Source organism: Corvus kubaryi, unplaced genomic scaffold (genome assembly GCF_017639235.1).
Source record: "Corvus kubaryi isolate FWS band 111438036 unplaced genomic scaffold, C.kubaryi_AGA036_p1.0 37284, whole genome shotgun sequence".
Lineage (NCBI taxonomy): Eukaryota > Metazoa > Chordata > Aves > Passeriformes > Corvidae > Corvus > Corvus kubaryi.
The window spans coordinates 3159149-3176777 of NW_024581088.1; the positions used below are offsets into that span (position 1 = coordinate 3159149).

A 17629-nucleotide genomic window follows, 5' to 3' on the forward strand; every position below is an offset into this window, starting at 1 on the left:
TCTTCTGGTCTTGCACCTCCAAAGTGCCAGCTCAAGCTGCCAACAGGCACCAGGTTCCACGCCCCATGGGGACAACGCCACCGCAAAATCCACCCACCAGTCTAGACACGGATGAGACCCCCATAGCACGCAAAAGCCATATTCTGCAGCATCCACAGCAGCAGCTCCCCACAGCAGAGACAATTCCACATTATTTTGAATGATCGTGTTTAAAATAATAAAGGACGCCTACGTGCTCAAGTGCATTGACGGGAACCCAGCACCAGCCCAGCAGTTAAAAATAGCCCTTTCCAGGAGTGTGCTACCAGCCTTGACCACAGGCAACCCTGGCCCTGTGGGACACACACTCTCTGCTCTGTCCATTGGCATCGCCACATCAGTCCGCAGCACACCCAAAGGTCAGTAAGTGTTGAAATATGCATCTTGCTTGCAGGAAAAAAAAAAATTAACCAAAAGGAGAAAAAATATATTCAAGGACCCTATGCTGCTAGGGGAGAGAGAAATAAATCAAGGGGGGGAGAAAATTTATCAGGGTTCAAGCCCCAACCCGAGCAGCTGATGATCAGAGAGCACTGAGATGAGGTGCAGAGGGGAGCCAAGCATCACTCTTGCCAGATGCAAAAGTAGAGGAAACATTTTCATTACAGCAGTGGTGCTGGAGTTGTCTTTTATCATGGAGAGCCTCATGCAGGCAGCAATAGGGCTGGATTTCTGCAGGTGTAATTCCCACAGAGATAAAGACCTTGTTATCCAACAAGCAGTGGCATTGTACATAAATTACAACAGAAAATGTGGGGAAACAAAGAAGTTTTCAAGAGAGCACATAATCTTCAGATGGGTGGCATAGGGAAAGCTGGCAGGTGGCTGTGGGAAGACAGTACCAGTGAGAAGTGGGACTGATCTCACTCTTCCACCCTCCAAACCTTTAGACAGGTGGAGGGGAAAATTAGCCCACCTAACTGACAAGTATTTGAGGGGAATGGATGCAGCAGGATCCAGCAAGGAGCTATGGGAAGGGCACAGGTGGGTCCTGGGTCCATCCCAGAGCCAGGTCTTCACTCCAAGAGCTCATACAGGAAGAGACAGGGCCACACTGCACCAGGTTGATCAGTGCATGACATGGGTCATGCTCGTCTCTCTTAAATGTCTTTTTTCTCCCCTCTCATTTTAAACAAACAAACAAACCCAAAACAGCCTGACACTAATTCTGACAAGTTTAATGTTTAACAGCCTGTTAAATGTCACCATCCACTCGCTTCTGCCTGTGGATCTGTAGTAACAGCACTGGGGCACTCTGCTTGTGGGATCCTGATGCCCAGCATGCTCCTTTCCCAGCCTGGCATCTCCCAAGGAGCTATGGGACAGGGGTGGCAGGGGACTGGCACATGCAGTGAACTCCAGCAAACCCCTCACCTTTGATGGCACAGGGTGCCCAGAGAAGCTGTGGCTGCCCCATCCCTGGAAGTGTTCAAGGTCAGGTTCGATGGGGCTTGGAGCAACCTGGCTTAGTGGAAGGTGTCCCTGCCCATGGCAGGGGGTGGGACAAGACGATCTTTAATGTTCCTTCCAACCCAAGCCATTCTGTGGTTCCGTGATTCAAGATTCTGGATGAACTTCATCTGGAGGCATGGAGATGTGCGCATTTTGGTGGCCAAAAATACCAAACTCTAGCTCAGGGTAAAATGCTGTAATTTCACTTAAACGGTTTCTGGGCATTTTTCCCCAGAAAGACAAGATGAAACTACAGCCCACCGATTCCCCTAAAGGGTGCAGAGCAATTTATTTCCAGTGATCCTCTTCTAATGAAGCTAATTTTTAACCTTGTCAGAAGGTGCATGCAGGCTCAGGGCACTGGTGCAGCTCCCTTCCCCCCACGCCTGCCTTTCCCAGGATGAAAACCTCCAACCCAAACCTCAACCAGGATGTTTATTTAAGACCCAAACCCCAAAGGCATTTTAAACAAGCGAAGTTCCTCACATATTTTGCTGACCAAGTGCAATCCCTCATGCCAGTGACTGCAAGTTTACACCCAGGGGGGTGTGGGGGTCCCTGCTGCCACCAGGATGGTGTTGTCCCACTGCTCAGGTGGGAGCAAGGATGATGCTGTGGGACCCAGGGACTTGGTGGCATCTCATGGTGTCCTCACAGACCAGAGCATCCCTATACATCTGGGTCTCCACAGCTCAGCAATGTGGTGGCCCAATTTTTGGGAAACTTGCCAATGACCCTACCATCACCCCACTACGCTCCAGTGGGAATTGGTTCTCACCAGTTGGAAGGGTTCAACAGCTCATATCCCAGCTGACTAAGAGGAAGGAAGCCATAAGAAAAAGCCTTTTCTCCATCCATACCAGCCACTCGTGTTTCTCCTAGGACACATCTGACACCAGGCAGCAGGAAGTAGCAGGGGAGCAGCAGTACAGGAGGCAGCTCCCACTGCTCCCTACAGCAGCTCTTCAGCAGATGGTGGCTCGTAACATCATTATGTTTACCTAACAAGATTGCTTTATTGTAGCCCTCCAACAGTAATGCCAGAGCATCTAAAAGCACTGGCCAATGCCTGGGCTTTGACAATCCTGGTGTAAAATATATATATATATATATATAATTTTAAATCTCTATACAAACCATGATTTTAGAGGTCACAGTAATGCACATTTTTTTTCCCCCATACTAAAACAGATGTGACGCACATGCAAGCAAAAAGACATCCAATTCAATGCTTTAAATCCTTTTAAGTGCCGGGATGGGGAGTTGCTGTAGCAATTTGGGTAATGCCACAGGCACACAGAGCTCAACCCCCAATCTACCCAGACCAGGAAGCCAGAGACAGCATTCCTCCTGGCAAGGACTGTCATTCCCTGTCTGCACAGCAAACAGGGTCCCAGCCTTCTAAATAATAATGCAATACAAATAATAAAAGATAATTCCAACATATTTAATCATTACCAGAGCTCTGGGAAGAAATGATAATCAGGCCCCTACTAATTAGGGAGACATAATCCTGCCTTTCCTACAGGTTTTTCCATCCCTGTCTCCTACCCTGCCATGAAACAAGCAGAGAGATCCAGCCCAGTGGGAAGGAGTGTGGCTTTGGTGGAAGCCGCAAACAGATCCCAAAGCACAGCCACAGTGGGCGCAGCCCCATCCTATCAGTGCCAGGGGAGACATGCCAAAATACCCATCCCACCAGACTCAGTATCCATCCTACCATGAATGCAACCCATCCTCTATGGTACCTCTTGCGAAAGCCTAAGCAGCAGCATCCATCCAGAGAAAACCCTATCCTTGCCACCAATGTCCCTCTGGGATCTCAGCCCTGCAGCAGGGTATGGACCAGCAGCTTGTCTCAAGCTTCACCCAAAACCTTCCAGCATCCTGCAGCATTCACTGACAGCGGGCAGGCAGGGGAGGGCAGCATCTGCCTTACTGGCACTAGCCCTCGTGTCATCGTGCCATCGACGTGCCATGCATGCTTCCTGGAGCTGAGCCCTTACGAAGTGGATAGGGTTAATTTCTGGTATAGCTGGATTGCTGCTAATTAGCAGCAGGGCTGGGTTTGTCCTTTTAATCTATGTGTTGTCCTGTCAGCGGGAGTTCTGCCCACCTCCAGGGAGCCACCTCCAGCTTGGTGGGATGGCCAGAGCCGTCTCCACTGCCCAGAGCCAATTCTCTGGTGCTACCAGGCTGAAGCCCGGCAGCAAATGAACGACACGGCAGCCAGTGCCCCAAGGGAAGTCACCTCTCACAGGTACTGAGTAGTAGGTGGCTTACCAGGCAGGAGACACATCCACACAGACACATCTGGAGCTAAAAGCATAATGTGAGCTCTGCCAAAACCTGGGCACAGAGATGCACTCATCCCTTTAAAGGTGGGTGAAGCATCTTCCAGCACAGCAACCAGATAAAACCAAGGAGATCTTTCTCACCCACTGCAATGTTTTCATTCTCCAGTGTCATCTTGCTCTGGAAGACTCCCACTCTGTAAGTTTTCCCTAAGCCAGACCAACTGCCTCTATGTTCTTCCAAACAACATTCACCTGTTGAAAAACTTTGAAGGTTTTTTGCCTTTTTTTTTTTTAGTGAGGGAGAAGGAAGCCAAGGACTTTTATACGCCTATGCCACTGGCACAACCCATGGCCGGCATCCCACGTTGTCCAGGGATTTGAAGTGGGACTGAAAAGTCTGCTGCTGGCTGTCAAGGCCCAGGCACCATGTTTTTCTCTCAGAAGCATGTAAGTCTCTCCAACCTCTGTGCATCCATTGCAGGGGGAGATTTCTCCTCCAGGGTACATCCAAGCCAAGCAGGACACACAATCCTGGCAGCAACCAGCATCCACACACATCACTAAAAAGTTCAAGAAATTATCCAAAAATTAAAAATGGTTAAAAACATTTTTCTTCCCAGCCATCTCCAGAGGGTTCTACACCTCAAAGCACCCTCTGGGCTCCCAGGTATTAATCTGCCCGTGGGGCTATTGGAACAGTTCAACAACAGGTCTGTGGTGCCCATCACAAGCCTCTGCACCCACCTGGACAGCTCAGGGGCACTGCCAGACCCTAGCACACCCCATAGGGGATGTCACCCATGGGCAGGAGATGCCTGGGCTTGTCCCTTCAATCTCCTGGGGCAGAAGTCTCAGGCACACAGGTGGGCACTAGATGACACATTTCCAGGACCCATCCTGGGTCCACACCAATCTACCCACTAGCACTTGCTCCATTTGATGTTCGAGATTTAAAGAAAATGAAGATGGACATCTGACTCTTCATATGAGAGGTGGAGATTGGCTTTGAGGAGAGACACGCTGGCAAAGGATGATGACATCCACATGGCTGTGCAGCAGCAGAGTGATGCTCCTCGCTGGTCCCTTACTCATTCCACTGAGATTGCCTTTCTAAACCAGCCAGACCAGTACAGAGCAGAGACAAGACAACGTGAAGCCAGAAAACTCCAACAGAAGCCATTTGCACGGACTCACGTAAACACTGCTCAGCACAGTCTGCTCCTGAGGAGGAGATCTATGTACCCAGTGCTTTTCTCCACAGCATCCCACCTCAACGGATTCTTTCCCTTGCTCCCACAGCAAGGAGAGCCTTGCTGTGTTCTAGGGAAGTTCCTAAGGTGGTGTTTGGCAGCAGCTCCTGGACCAGGATGAGACATGAGGTGGTCCCACATGCCCCAGCTGATTTGGGGGGGGGTCTCTCTGGCAGAAACACCCCAGCCCAGCCCACTGCTCCACCACTCTTGGGCTTGAAGCAAATTTAACCAAGGGGGCTGCACCAAGAAATGAAGCATCAAAATGGCAAGCCAGAAATCCCCAAGGCTACAATTCCTAAAGCCCACCTGGGGCCACCACAGCTTCCTGCAGCTCTTGACTGCTTTTTAAAGACAACGTTTCAAGAGATGTAAAGAGTACATGCCCTGTGAAGGGCCAGGGCTGCCACAGGGCAGAGCAAAGTCCTGGGAAGCTTCACTCCAGTCTGCAAAGAGCTGCCACCTCCCTTGCAAACCTCCAGGAGGGACTGCTATCTACCCCCAGCCCCACTGCTCTGGCCATAATCCAGATGGACACCAGAGGCCCTTCCCCACAGCTTTCAGCTGGGCTCTTCCCAATGAATGAGCCAATAAATACATATTTAGCTCCCGGATAGCTATCTCCATCTCGGGAGGGGCTCCCAGTAGGTCCTTTCCTCTCCTCCTCCCTGTCCTCGAGAAGGCCTCTGGTGGTGGCAAACCTCTGCTGCCCCAGTAAAGCCCTGAAGAAGTTTTGTCATTACCAACAAGGTGTAGCGCAGCCACACACATGGCTGGAGGAGCAAAGCAAGAACAATAACACAGCCCCTCACCCACTCATCACCCCCTTCCCCAAACCATCATGTACCACTTGCACCTCAGCCCGGTCATTCTGGAGCAGCAGGATCCATTCACACATACTCACACACACATACAAACCACCACCACCTCCACTCACCACAGGCATCTGCAAATGGATGCTGGCAGCACAACAGAATAACCACGCCCCGACAGGCAGGGCAGGACACTACTGCAGGCAGGACACCACTGCCCAAGATGGGGATAGCCAACACCAAGCCCTGTGCCCACCCCAGGGGTCAGCCATGCAGTGAACATCTGGCTGGAGTCCTCTGCATTCCTCCAGCCTGGCTGCTGGGCTGCCACTGCCAAAATTCCTGAAGGAAGTATAGGGCATTGAAAATTGCCAAAAAAAATCTGAGCTATTTCCTGTGGGAGAAGCAGATGGGAATCCCCCATTAACTCCAGCAGTGAGAGGTCATGTGTTTTAGCCTGAGACTTTGGGGTTTGGTAATTTTCTCCTTCCTTTAAGCAGAGCATCACTCCAGTTATATGTGATGCACACCATGTGGGACAGCCAGACCTGTATCCTCTGTGCTGGCCCCAAAGCCTACCTTCCTTGTCACCTCCTCCCCCATGCAAGGACATGCCAGGTTCTTGTGAAAGTGCTGGGCTGCCAGTAAGGGCACTGTATCTCGCCCAGGCTGGTAGAGCCAGGTTGCTAAACATGTCCTTGAGCAGCTTCTTGCTCACCTATCCCAGCTTCTCATTAGAAAATCTGAACGAGCAGCAACCAGTGGCAGCACCAGCAGCTCCTCCAGAGATGGGAAAGCCCTCTAATGAGGGACAGCAGAAGCAGGCAGCAGTGGCCACCAGAGCACATCCCTGGCATCATTCCTCTGCTTCTGCAAGCATCATGTGAGGGCAGCTGCCCAATCCCTTCTCCTGCCCACAGTGGCAATAGATCCCTAATAGGTCTCACCCCAAAATTGTGGCTTTGAGAGGCGATGCCAGCTTGGACAGCCAGGGTGCATGGGAAAACCAGTGGCACAGCCCCAAAGCAGGGCATGCTGTCCCTTAGTGGCCACCGCCACTGGTGGTCACAGGGACTCTGGCTCTGCAAGGCTGAAGGGAGAAGAGCAGGGGACCTGCGGGTGTTCACAGAACCACACTGCCCTGACACATGACTCTGACACACGACTGGCTGCTGACATTGTTCCAATGGCAGCACATGCTGCTGTGCCAGGGCTTGCTGCTCCGCCTGCAGGGGCTGCAGCAGAGGCACTGGGACATGGCCTCCAGCACCCCAGCCCCTCAGCTGCCAGCAGGGTCAGGTCTCATCCTGGTGGCCCCTATATTGCTTTCTCATTTCAGAACAAGTGCTGCAGCAGTTTCCACAGAAGGGGATTCTGTGGGCTCAGATGAGCAACAACCAGCTTAATGGGTCTGGATGCGTTGTTGGGGTCTCTGTGGAATTAAAGGCTCTCACATCCACAAGATTATTTCCTAGCTGCAGCACTTCCGACAGCTCCTTCAGTGGGAGCAGCACAAAGAGCAGACACCCTGAAGCTGAGGGCTCCTGTTATGCAAGGCTACATGCTGATGTCCCCAGGCAGTTCCAATGCCCAGAGCTTGCACACTGACAGGTGACGGATGTGGTGACCAACCCCAAAATGCCCATAGCATCTAGTCCCATGGCTCTGCTATGGTGCTCAGTGGCACCATCACCTCCCGAAGTGCCCTCGCCTGGCTGTGCCCAGAGTCCACTGCAAACACCCAGGATTACCTGCACAACACCACCAGGTCCAAGGCTCACTCCTGCACAAGATGCATTAATAGGATCACTCCAATTTACAGCTTATCCCAGATAAACCCACTGCCAACCCCACGCACTGAAAGGACAAGGGCACCTGCTCCTCAGGGAGCAACTTTCTCCCTACCACGGTCATCCCTTGGCACCGAAAATCCTCCACTTGCCCCTGTAGAGGATGCCTGTTCCTTCAGCCCATGGGCCACAGTGCCAAGGCCAGTGACCAGTCCAGGTGAAGCCCCAAGCACTTCATCAGCTCAACACTGTGTTTCTATTTCCAGCAGCACTGTCACCAATCCCCACACCACTGAAGAGGAGGCAAGCTCCGGCAGAGCCCTGCTTCCAGCTCCCCTTCCTGCCTGGCACCGTCCAAGGCAGCCAGGGCAGGTGGTGGCCCCAGAACTGCCTTCAGGATGTGGGCCACCACTGAGGTGGTGTGCACTGAGGGCCAGCCTGACATCCTCTATTCAACCGTCCCAGCAACCACCCCAGCTCTACTGCTCCCTGCACCCCCCTCTGCAGCACTATCACCCCCAACCCCTAAGGTCCTCCCAGCCTTATTGCTCCCTTCACAGCCCTCATGGATCCCACCAACCCCAAGGCCCACCATCATCCCCAGCATTCTCCCCACCAGCCCTAATGACCCCCCAGCCCAAATGAGCTCAACACCCCCATCAGCTCTAATATCCCCAGCATCTCCAAGCCCTACAGATCTTCAATATCCCTCCCAACCCTAATATCCCCGGAACCCCTGCCAAGTTCTGTTGCCCTGCAGCATCCCCCAGCCCTATTGCCCTGCAGCATCCCCTAACACTATGAGCTCCCAGTATCCCTATTACCCCCTCGAACTCTCCCACAGTGATGAGCCTGACATTCCTCCTCCAGCACCCCTCCAGTCCTAATAATCTCAGCATCCCCCCCAGCAACCCTATTTGCTCCCCAACATCCCCCAGGCCTTGATGCCACACTGTACTCCCACAGCCCTATCAACCCCCACCAGCCTAATGTCTCCCCGAATCCCCCAGCCCTACCATCCCCCCAGCAGCCCAACTGCCCCCAGCATCCCTCAGCCCTAAAGAGCCCAGCATGCCCCCCCGCCCTACTGCCCCCCCTAACCCTGCAGTCCCAACATCTCCCCAGCAACCCTACTGCCCACTAACATCCCCTGTGCGTTGATGTCGTTTAGAAGCCCTGCAGCCGTATCACCCGTACAGCAGCCCTGTTGCCCTTCTGCATCTCCCAGCACTCAAACCAAGCCCTAACGTCCAGCTGCATCCCTCAGCACTACCCTCCCCCAGGATCCCTAATGCCCCCCTGCAAAACCCCAGCCCTAACGCTCCCAATCACCCTCCGAATCTTGATGCCCCCCCTTGCATCCCTTAGCCCTACACCCTCCCAGCCCTATCACTCCCCAGCATTCCCCCAGTCTCAATATCCCCCTGCGTCCCATCGCACCTACCACCCCCACATGCCCCCCGCCGCTGCTCCCCCACGGCCGTGACTGGGGGTGGAGGGGGGACCCGTCAAGAGAAGAGGGGGGGGGCCAAAACTTTTCCTTACCGCGGGCGGTTGGGGCGCGGCGCTGCTGACTCCCCCGGCGAGGCTGCGCGGGAGCGGCGGGAGCGGCGGGAGCGGCGGGAGCGGCGGGGGCGGGCGGGCGGGGGCCGGGATGGAGCCGCCTCCCCCCGCCTCCCGCCGCTTCCCGGGCGGAGCCGGTACGACCCGATGGGGGCCTAAAAGAATGAAAAGAACCCGAGGGGGGTGTTGGTTTTTTTTCCCCCCACACCCCAAATCGGGCACGGAGAGCAGTTCTTTGTTCTGTAATCCCAGTAAAAGTGCCAGCCATTCGCCCCGCCGCTAATCCCAACCCCGCGCAACGGCCGCATCCATTGGCTGCCATTTACACACGGGATTAACCAGCCCGAAAACGGAGAGGGGGGGGCTTGTGAAGGCGGAGACGAGCTCTGCGAAGTCCTTTCACGCCGCGGCGGGGACGCGCCAAGACGTACCGGGGCCACGCGGGCGCGTCCCCGGCGCGTCCCCGACGCGGCTGGCTCTGGGGCTGCCATGGGGACGTGTCGCCACCTGTTGGTGTTGGCACGGCTGGGTTGGACATGGTGCAGTGTGGATTGGCACTCTCTCGGCATGGCTTGGTCGGTCGTGACATGGCATGGCGTAGAATCATAGCATCACGCAATGGTTTGGGTTGAAAGGGACCTCAAAGACCGTCACCTTCCAACCCCCCCCCCCCCCGCCATGGGCAGGGACACCTTCCACTAGGCCAGGTTGCTCCAAGCCCCGTCAAACGTGACCTTGAACGCTTCCAGGGATGGGGCAGACACAGCTTCTCTGGGCACCCTGTGCCAGGGCTTCATCTCACAGGGAAAAAATTCTTCCCAATATCCCACCTTACCCTGCCCTCTGGTCTCCAGGCCTTTGTTAAAAGTCCCTCTCCAGCTGTCATGGAGCCCCTTTAGGCACTGGAAGGGTCTCTAAGTTCTATAGGGTCTCCCCAGAGCCTTCTCCAGACTGAACAACCCCAGCTTCTGCAGCCTGTCTTCATAGCAGAGGTGCTTCAGAGGCATAGCACAGCTCAGCTCAGCACAGTCTGTCCCTGCACAGCTCAGGTCTGCACATCTTGGCTTAGCACAGCATAGCTTGGCATGGGGAAAGCAACCCACCAGGAGTAAGAGATGCTTTTCTGAGTTCCTTGCTGCATATTGATGAATGGCAAATTAAAACAAATGAAAAACTACTAAAAATAACTTGACAATGTTTTAACCTCTGAAGTTTTAGAAGTACTGACACGTTTCCCTGGAAGCATGTGTTCGGTAGCTGCTCCATTATCCTGCCCTCTCCAGGGCCACAGGGAGAAGAAAACATTTTAAGAGAAAACACTCTTTTTCCAGTTTCTGGAGGAGCATAGAAGGAGGTTTTTCTGTGCTGTTGAGCAACATGCAAGCACCCAGCACCTCAGGTATCACTCCCCATGTCATCAAGTCCAGCAAACTCATTGCACTCATAGCCATAGGCTGAGGGCTGCACAGGGGCCCAGCAAATCCCAGTAGATTTCCAGTAGGAATCCTCAGGGCAAGTCAGGTCAGAGGTGGTGGTCAGAGCTTGTCCGCAATTCGTACCTGTGGTGCCTGGGACTATGAATGGTGCATGAGAACACACTAGCTGACAAATTAAATGACAGATCTTACTCAGATTTTTTTCCAAAAGAAAGAAATCAGGGCATCTTTTGGCTAATTAAGCCAGCACCCCACCAGAAAAAAAAACACCCACCAAAATTAATTTAACTAGGTCACCAAGAACAGTATAGGGGAGCTGCTTGCGCAGAACAGGCAGATTTCCATGTCCCGCTTTTGCTGGTGCCCTCCATCATTTCCCCTGGTACACTGCCCGCCCAAGCCTGTGGCCCCTGAGTGGGGAAATCCACATGATTAATGAAAAGAGGGTGAAAAAAAGTGTATTTTGATGCAACATCTCTGTGCTGTGGCTGTGCATGTCCCCTGCTCTTTGCCCTTGAAGCACTGTGGCCCCACAGTGCTTGTGGCAGCAGGTAGAGGTATGGGCAGCACTTGGATGTGGCATTTAAGTAAAACCTTATAAAATGAAGGCCTTGTTGCCTTTGTAAAATTATGGCTCAGGCCTGTTACTTTGGCTAGAGAAGGACTGTGAGATTTTTATCTGTGAGAATGTAGTATCAACAGAAGCAAGAAAGTTAAACAATAGGAGAAAAATAGCAACATATTTGCTCCTGTTATTTTTCTGAATGCTTGAATGCTTATACTATAGGTAGCCAATGATAGTATATTGTGGTTAATAATAGCCAATGAGTCTATTGTAGTAGTTTAGCAGCCAATGAATACGTAACACGAATGATAACATACAAAAGGTGTATAAAAGAGGCTGCTTTGTTTAATAAACGGCTTTTTGGCCCTTGAAAGAGGCACTGTCCATGTGTGTAGTGACCGCCCCAACGGCGACACTTGGATTCCCAGGAGGGCTATGTCCCTATGGTGCCCATGGCAGCAGACAAAGGTTTGGGCAGCGTGGAGCTCCTGCCTGCAGCCATACTTGAGTCAGGCTAATGCCAGCAGCCCCAAGGGAGCATTTATAGATCAGTCAAAGAAACATGATGGTGTCTGTATTGGGAGAATTAAGTGTCCCCCAGCATGTGTTCAACTCATCCCCACTGCAAATAGGCTGCAGGCAACACTTTTTGGAGCCTTTGAAAGGATGCTGGCCCTCAGAGGGGACCTTGGCAAAGAGGGAGTCCAAGGTTCTTTGGCCAAAGACAAGCAGCTGGCTTGCTCCAACAGCCCAGGGAAGTTTTCTGCCCTTTGCCTTGTGGCATCAGAGCTGGTCACAAGGCTGGGACCCCAATGCTGAGCATTGGGGGATGGCTCTGTAACAGCTGGCTTTGGGGGCTCATTTTTCTCCTCACCATTGGAGACCACGAACTGAAATGAGGTTGGTTGGAGACCCACGGGTGCCACCGTTGGCCACCAGTGCATGAACAGGGAGCTCAGTCCCAACAACTCCCAACAGAGCCTACTCCTACCTGAGTAGGGGTCTGAGAGCTAGGGACTGGGAGAGACCAAAATAATCCTGAAATTTAGAGAAGAAGTGGGGTATGAGAGTAGGGGTATGAGAGCTAGGGACAGGAGAGACCAAAATAGTCCTGAAATTTAGAGAAGAAGCCTGGGAAGATGCTGGGAAGGAGAGTAGAACCACTTGAGGAGATCTCCTGGGGCTGTTGCCAGTTGGGGCTGTGGACTTCAGGGAGGAGGTGGACCACCTGGTGGGACTCCAGATGTTCCACTGAAACTGAATCCACTCAGGTTAGCTCAGACCCCCACCCTCTGGGGATGCTCATGCTGATGAAAAGGACACCTGGTTCAGCTGGGGGACAGATGGGATGGCTCAAACATACTCTTGCATCTCTTTCCCATCGAGGCAGGAACCCATCACAGCAGGGTAAAAATGGGGGCAGGATATTTTATCTGGGGACCAAAAGAATGAGCCACACAAAGCCATCCAGTGTGAGAGGGATGGTTTAATCTGCTCTATCTCAGCAATAAAGAATTTCCTTGTCTCAGTGCCAACAAAAGAAAAGGCAACATCACCAGAAAACAATCCTATCTGCAGAAATTTTTTAAAATATAATTTGTTAATTAATGGCTGCTGGGCATCACAAGGATTGTTGTTTTCTCTGATATGCTGATTTCTTCTGTCTCAGTGGAATTGGAGATCACAAAAACAAATTTTTAAAAAAAAAAGAAAAGCTGCTGCTTCAGAAGAGGGAACCGGGAAAAAGTTTTACTAAAGTCAGGAGAAATTTAATTGAAAGAATGAGTGTATTTCTTCTTTCCTGAAGGGGTATTGTGTTCTTTTGCTCTAGCAAATTTCTGGTTAAAGGAACCAAGACAAAACAAAATGGTTTTTAAATTATAGATCAAAGAGCAGGATGTTTCTGGAAGCCTACCCCCAACTCATATTCCCAGGCAGGTCCCTGGTGAGCAGTGTGGCTGCAGGGAGCTGTCATCACCCAGAGAAGGGCTGGGAGATGCAAAAACCACGTGAGGAAAAGCCCAGAGGAGAAAATACTGGGATCTGCATAACTGAGTGGGAGGCTTTGACGTTTGTGGAGGGGGAAGAGCTTCTCCAGCCATCACCTTCACTTGGAAGAGCAAAATTTTGCACTCAGAAATTGACCACCAGGTTTGGGGCTGTATTTTTAGCGAGTCCATCCTGTCCCAAACCAGCTCCTACAAGGAAAGCCGTACTTCAAAGCAGCCCAATGTTGTGTTAATTCTTTTGCAAAGTATATGCTACTGAGTAAAAATAAGCAAGGAATCCCAAGCTGATATTTGTTTGTCCCAAATATATTTGTAGAAAGACTAAGAAAATGCCCACCTTCTCTCCATTCCCTGCCCACTGGGGCTTAGCAATGGCTTAGTGACTATTTGCTCTGCCTACCTGCACCTCACACACCTCACTGCCCACCAAGTGCCCACAGCCCTGCTTTTTTTCCAAGCTGTGCTGCTCAAAAGATTTGCTCCAGTGTGACAGATAATAGGCTTTTCTAGCTGTCTTGTAGTCCATTGAATTATTTCCATGCTATGGAGAGCCAGTGAAGTGCTACTGAACCAGAGCCTCTGAACTCCTGGAGAGCAGAGCAGGGAGATTCCCATGTTCTGACTTCCCCCATCATTCCCGACCCTCATGTCACCTGGCAGGAGTAAAAGGCCCTTTCCTAAGTTGGTAGCGCTGGGGTTGGTTTTGGGTCTGGAGTTCAGCAGATGAAGAATCCTGCACACACCCCCCCAAGTACCAGCAACATCCAAGGGGGACCCGACAACCCAGCCCTCGGTTCCGAATTCCTCTCTGCAGACTTCCGGCACTGTAAAGGGACAGGTGAGGCCCAACCCATGGAAATCGCACTCTGTGAGGTGGAAAGGCAGGCATCAGGGTTATCCACACACCATGTTTCAGCTGAGAGCATCGCCTTCTCCCGACGGGGTGTGCCTGCCTGAGACCTGCCCAAGGTCAGGCTGTTATTCATCCATTTTTAATCAAATCCACAGCTGAGGTTACAGCCTCAGCCTTTGAAATCACTGCAGAATTTTACAGCGTGGCTCCAGCTTTGCCTGTTGTCACCCTTCCCATGGGACTGCAGCCCCAGCAAAGCTCCTTGCTCTCCCCTTCGAGGCTGCTTGATTGCAACCCCCTGGCACCTTACCTAGCTAAGCCAGCACCACTGAAGGCCCCATGCCCTCACCATCCACCTGCTCCCATGCTGGGAATGAACTAAGGGTGTTGGTTCTCTGCAGGCCTGGGGTCTTGGTGCTGGTACCCCAATGGTGCTGCCAGCCTACCACAGCCCCCTCAGTGCTGGTTGGGGCACCCACCTGCTCATGCCCTTGCAGAATTGATGCCAAGGGCAGGAGGCATTGACATTCCTGCAGGGTTTGCACAGTGCAAAAGTAAACGATGTTATCCACTGATCTCATAATTAATACCCTGGATTCTTTTTATTGGAATGAGCAAGAGCCAGAACATGCTGGGGGTTTTAGTTAAGAGATGGGCTGGAGATGCACTTTCTCCCAGGTTTCCTTGGAAAGGACTGTGCTGGGTGGAGGGTTGAAGTCCGGTCTGCATGGGGTGTCCAGTGCCCTGTGTTGGGTGCCTCTGGAGTGGTCCCAGCCCTGCATCCACCATGCCAACCCATACATCTTCTCTTCCTACCCATGCTCTACATCTAAGTGCCACACCAGACCCCACTGGAGTTTTTTTAAGTGAAACGCTCTCAAGGTCTTTAAATAATGGGCACAAAATATTTTCCCTGTGCTGTGCTCTGCTCCGCAGCACCCATCTAGGGCAGGGAGCAGGCAGGAACCCTCTACTCAGCAGAACCAAGGATGCCAGGGCTGTTCTGCTCCAAAACTGCTGTATCTGTAGTTGATCTCGCTGCTATTTTTAATACAGATGCCTTATTGAGATTCAAATGAATGTTTCAAATCCTTGCTCCTTTGCATAATTCTTTTTAATTAACACTTCAAAGGTTTGAACACAAGATCCGTACTATTTCCCTAACAAAGTTGACTGAGCCTCCTTTCCCCCTAAGCTTCCTTGACATATTTCTGAGGGCCAAAGCTGGGTTTGGGGCTGTCTCCTGTGTCCCCTATGCAGGGGCATGATGGCATTTGGGATCAGCCTCTGCAGAAAGAGGAGCTAAAGGAGGAGCGGGGGTCGATGGCTGCAGTGGCTACCATCACTCACCCCTGCAACCAGCTTGGCATACACTGACTGAACTTGGCACAGAAATTGTGGTGTTTCAATGAAAATGGTTAAGCTCACTGCTCCACCATCCCCTGCCCCAGCACCAACTGGTGCTCTAACACATTGTCACCCCACATCAAATAAAACCTCCCCAAAAGGAGCACCCCATATCCAGGGTCCCCTTTTGGTCACATTTTCAACCTTCCTGACACTCAAAAGACCCAGAGGCACATTTCTTCCCTCCTAAATTGTACTTTGAAAATAAAACGTGGAACTGTCACAAAATTGCATTCACTAGGAAGAGCTGGAGCTTTCCATCAGCTATCCCAAGATCTGGGAATGATAAAAGGTCCCAAGGATGTAACAGAGACATAGGCACAAAAGAAACAGCCCAGGTCCCCATCCCACCTTTCCCCCCATTTCTGTACCCACAGGGTCTCCCTTTCTTGAGTGGGAGCATCCTCACTTTGCAGGATTGGGACTCCAAAGAGCAGCATGGTTCAACACAAAGGAAAATAAGCTTCAGATTTAATTTCTGCAAGTGCAGAAATTATCCAACACAGCAAATGGTATAATTAATAATATTTAATAAGAGACTGTCCCTGACATGCAAAGGAAGTGGGCCTTTGTTCGTCTACAAAAGACATTAATTTGCAAATACTCTCAATATTTTTTTTTTGTTTTTAGACTGATATTTTTTAATTTTTGTTATTTAGACTAATATTTTGAAAGTCTCCAATAAAATAAGAAATCTGGACTATGCATTCCAGTTGCATTTCCAAGTGCAGGAATCCAGCTTTGATGTTCCTCTTGATAACATCTTTTTAGAGCCTTGACTGCATCAAATTAAATTCTGATTACCCTGAAAGTGCAGTACAACTTCCAAATGTATTCAGGTAACTTTGTTCTGGAATGAAATAAGCTATTTTGACAAGGATGCTTGTTAGGCAGCAAAGAGATGGAGAGGAAAGAGCCCTGCCAGGGAAACAGCACATTCCCAGCCTCAATTTCAGCCCTAGGGCTGTCACACTGTGGTGCCCCAGCAAGCCAAGTCATTGGCATTGGGAGTTGTAGCAGGGGGGGGGGGACATAGGCAGACTCTGCAAGAGCCAAATTACAGCTTTGGTGGTTCACAAATCTCCCAGCACCAGAGCCCTGGACCATTTGCCCCTTCCAGAGGGGACATCCCAAAGGGACATGCCCTTGGATGGTGGGTCCCCAGAGCACAGACCGTGGCTGGCCACAGGATGTACTGTTAGAGCAGGGCAGACACATCCATGTAGAGATATCACCTTTACATGTAGAAAGGCCACTTCATGTCTCTTCCCTACTTTGGTCCTGGTAAACATAGCCTTAAATCACTGGTCTAGCTGTGTGCACAGCATCCCAAGGATGTCCAAGTGATGCCCAAGGAGCAGGTTGGGATCCCTGTGACATCCTCACCTTGTCCATTTGCAGTAGTGCTGCTCCCTGGCCCGAGCTCCACTCCATGGCTGGATGTTAGGATGAAAATAAAGTGCAAATATTATTGTTGGCAGAGATTATCAGCTTCCTACTGTGATTTAGGCATCTTTAAACTTCATGCTTTATTAATCCTCACCATACAATTAATGACATCAAAATGTGATGCCTGCAAACAAAGGGATGCACTGCAGCATTAAATCTGTAAAATACAGGACTTGGGCACTTGATTGTAAATATTCACATTAAGGCATTACATAGTGGGGCTACACAAAAGATGGATCTGGGGTCACCTGCCCTGAGCAGGGACATGGTTCTCATGGCCTTTGCTTCCTGCCCCTGCATATTCCCCCCAAGACAGGGCTGGCTCAATGGAAAACTCACTGTTCTCATCCAGCTGCACTGGATAATGCCTCCTGTCCCCAAAACCTGTCTTTTCCCAGTAAATGTCCCTGTAGGAGTTTGGGCTGCAAAAGGGAACTTTCTTGTTGACCTGGAAGATAGTGTGGGGACAGACTAACAGCTGCTGCTGGAACCATCCTCTCCCTCAGCAGCCAAGATGGGACAATGGAGCAGAGGGTCAAAAACCTCCTTGAAGCCACTGTTCAGGGATGAGCTTTGTTAAGAACTGATTAGTGCCAGATGCCTCTGCCCAAATTAAGCTGCAAACAAGACCATATGTGAAAGTCATTAATACGGATTTTATTTAACAATAAATGTAAGGTAAAGAAATAGAAGGGGGGGGGGGGGGG

The 17629-nt window shown here is 51.2% G+C and overlaps 1 protein-coding gene across 11 annotated transcripts in view; it reads right to left on the bottom strand.

Annotated features, from left to right (window-relative positions):
• Nucleotides 1-9280, bottom strand: part of GTF2IRD1 (GTF2I repeat domain containing 1) — a 73314-nt gene extending 64034 nt beyond the window's left edge. For 8 of the 11 annotated variants that reach the window (XM_042025883.1, XM_042025887.1, XM_042025885.1 and 5 more), the window contains exon 1: nt 9186-9280. The gene's annotated coding sequence lies outside the window, so the exon portion shown is untranslated. The remainder of the gene's footprint in view (nt 1-9185) is intronic. The other 3 variants (XM_042025890.1, XM_042025893.1, XM_042025888.1) reach the window with 1 other exon arrangement.
• Nucleotides 9281-17629: the final 8349 nt, after the last annotated feature.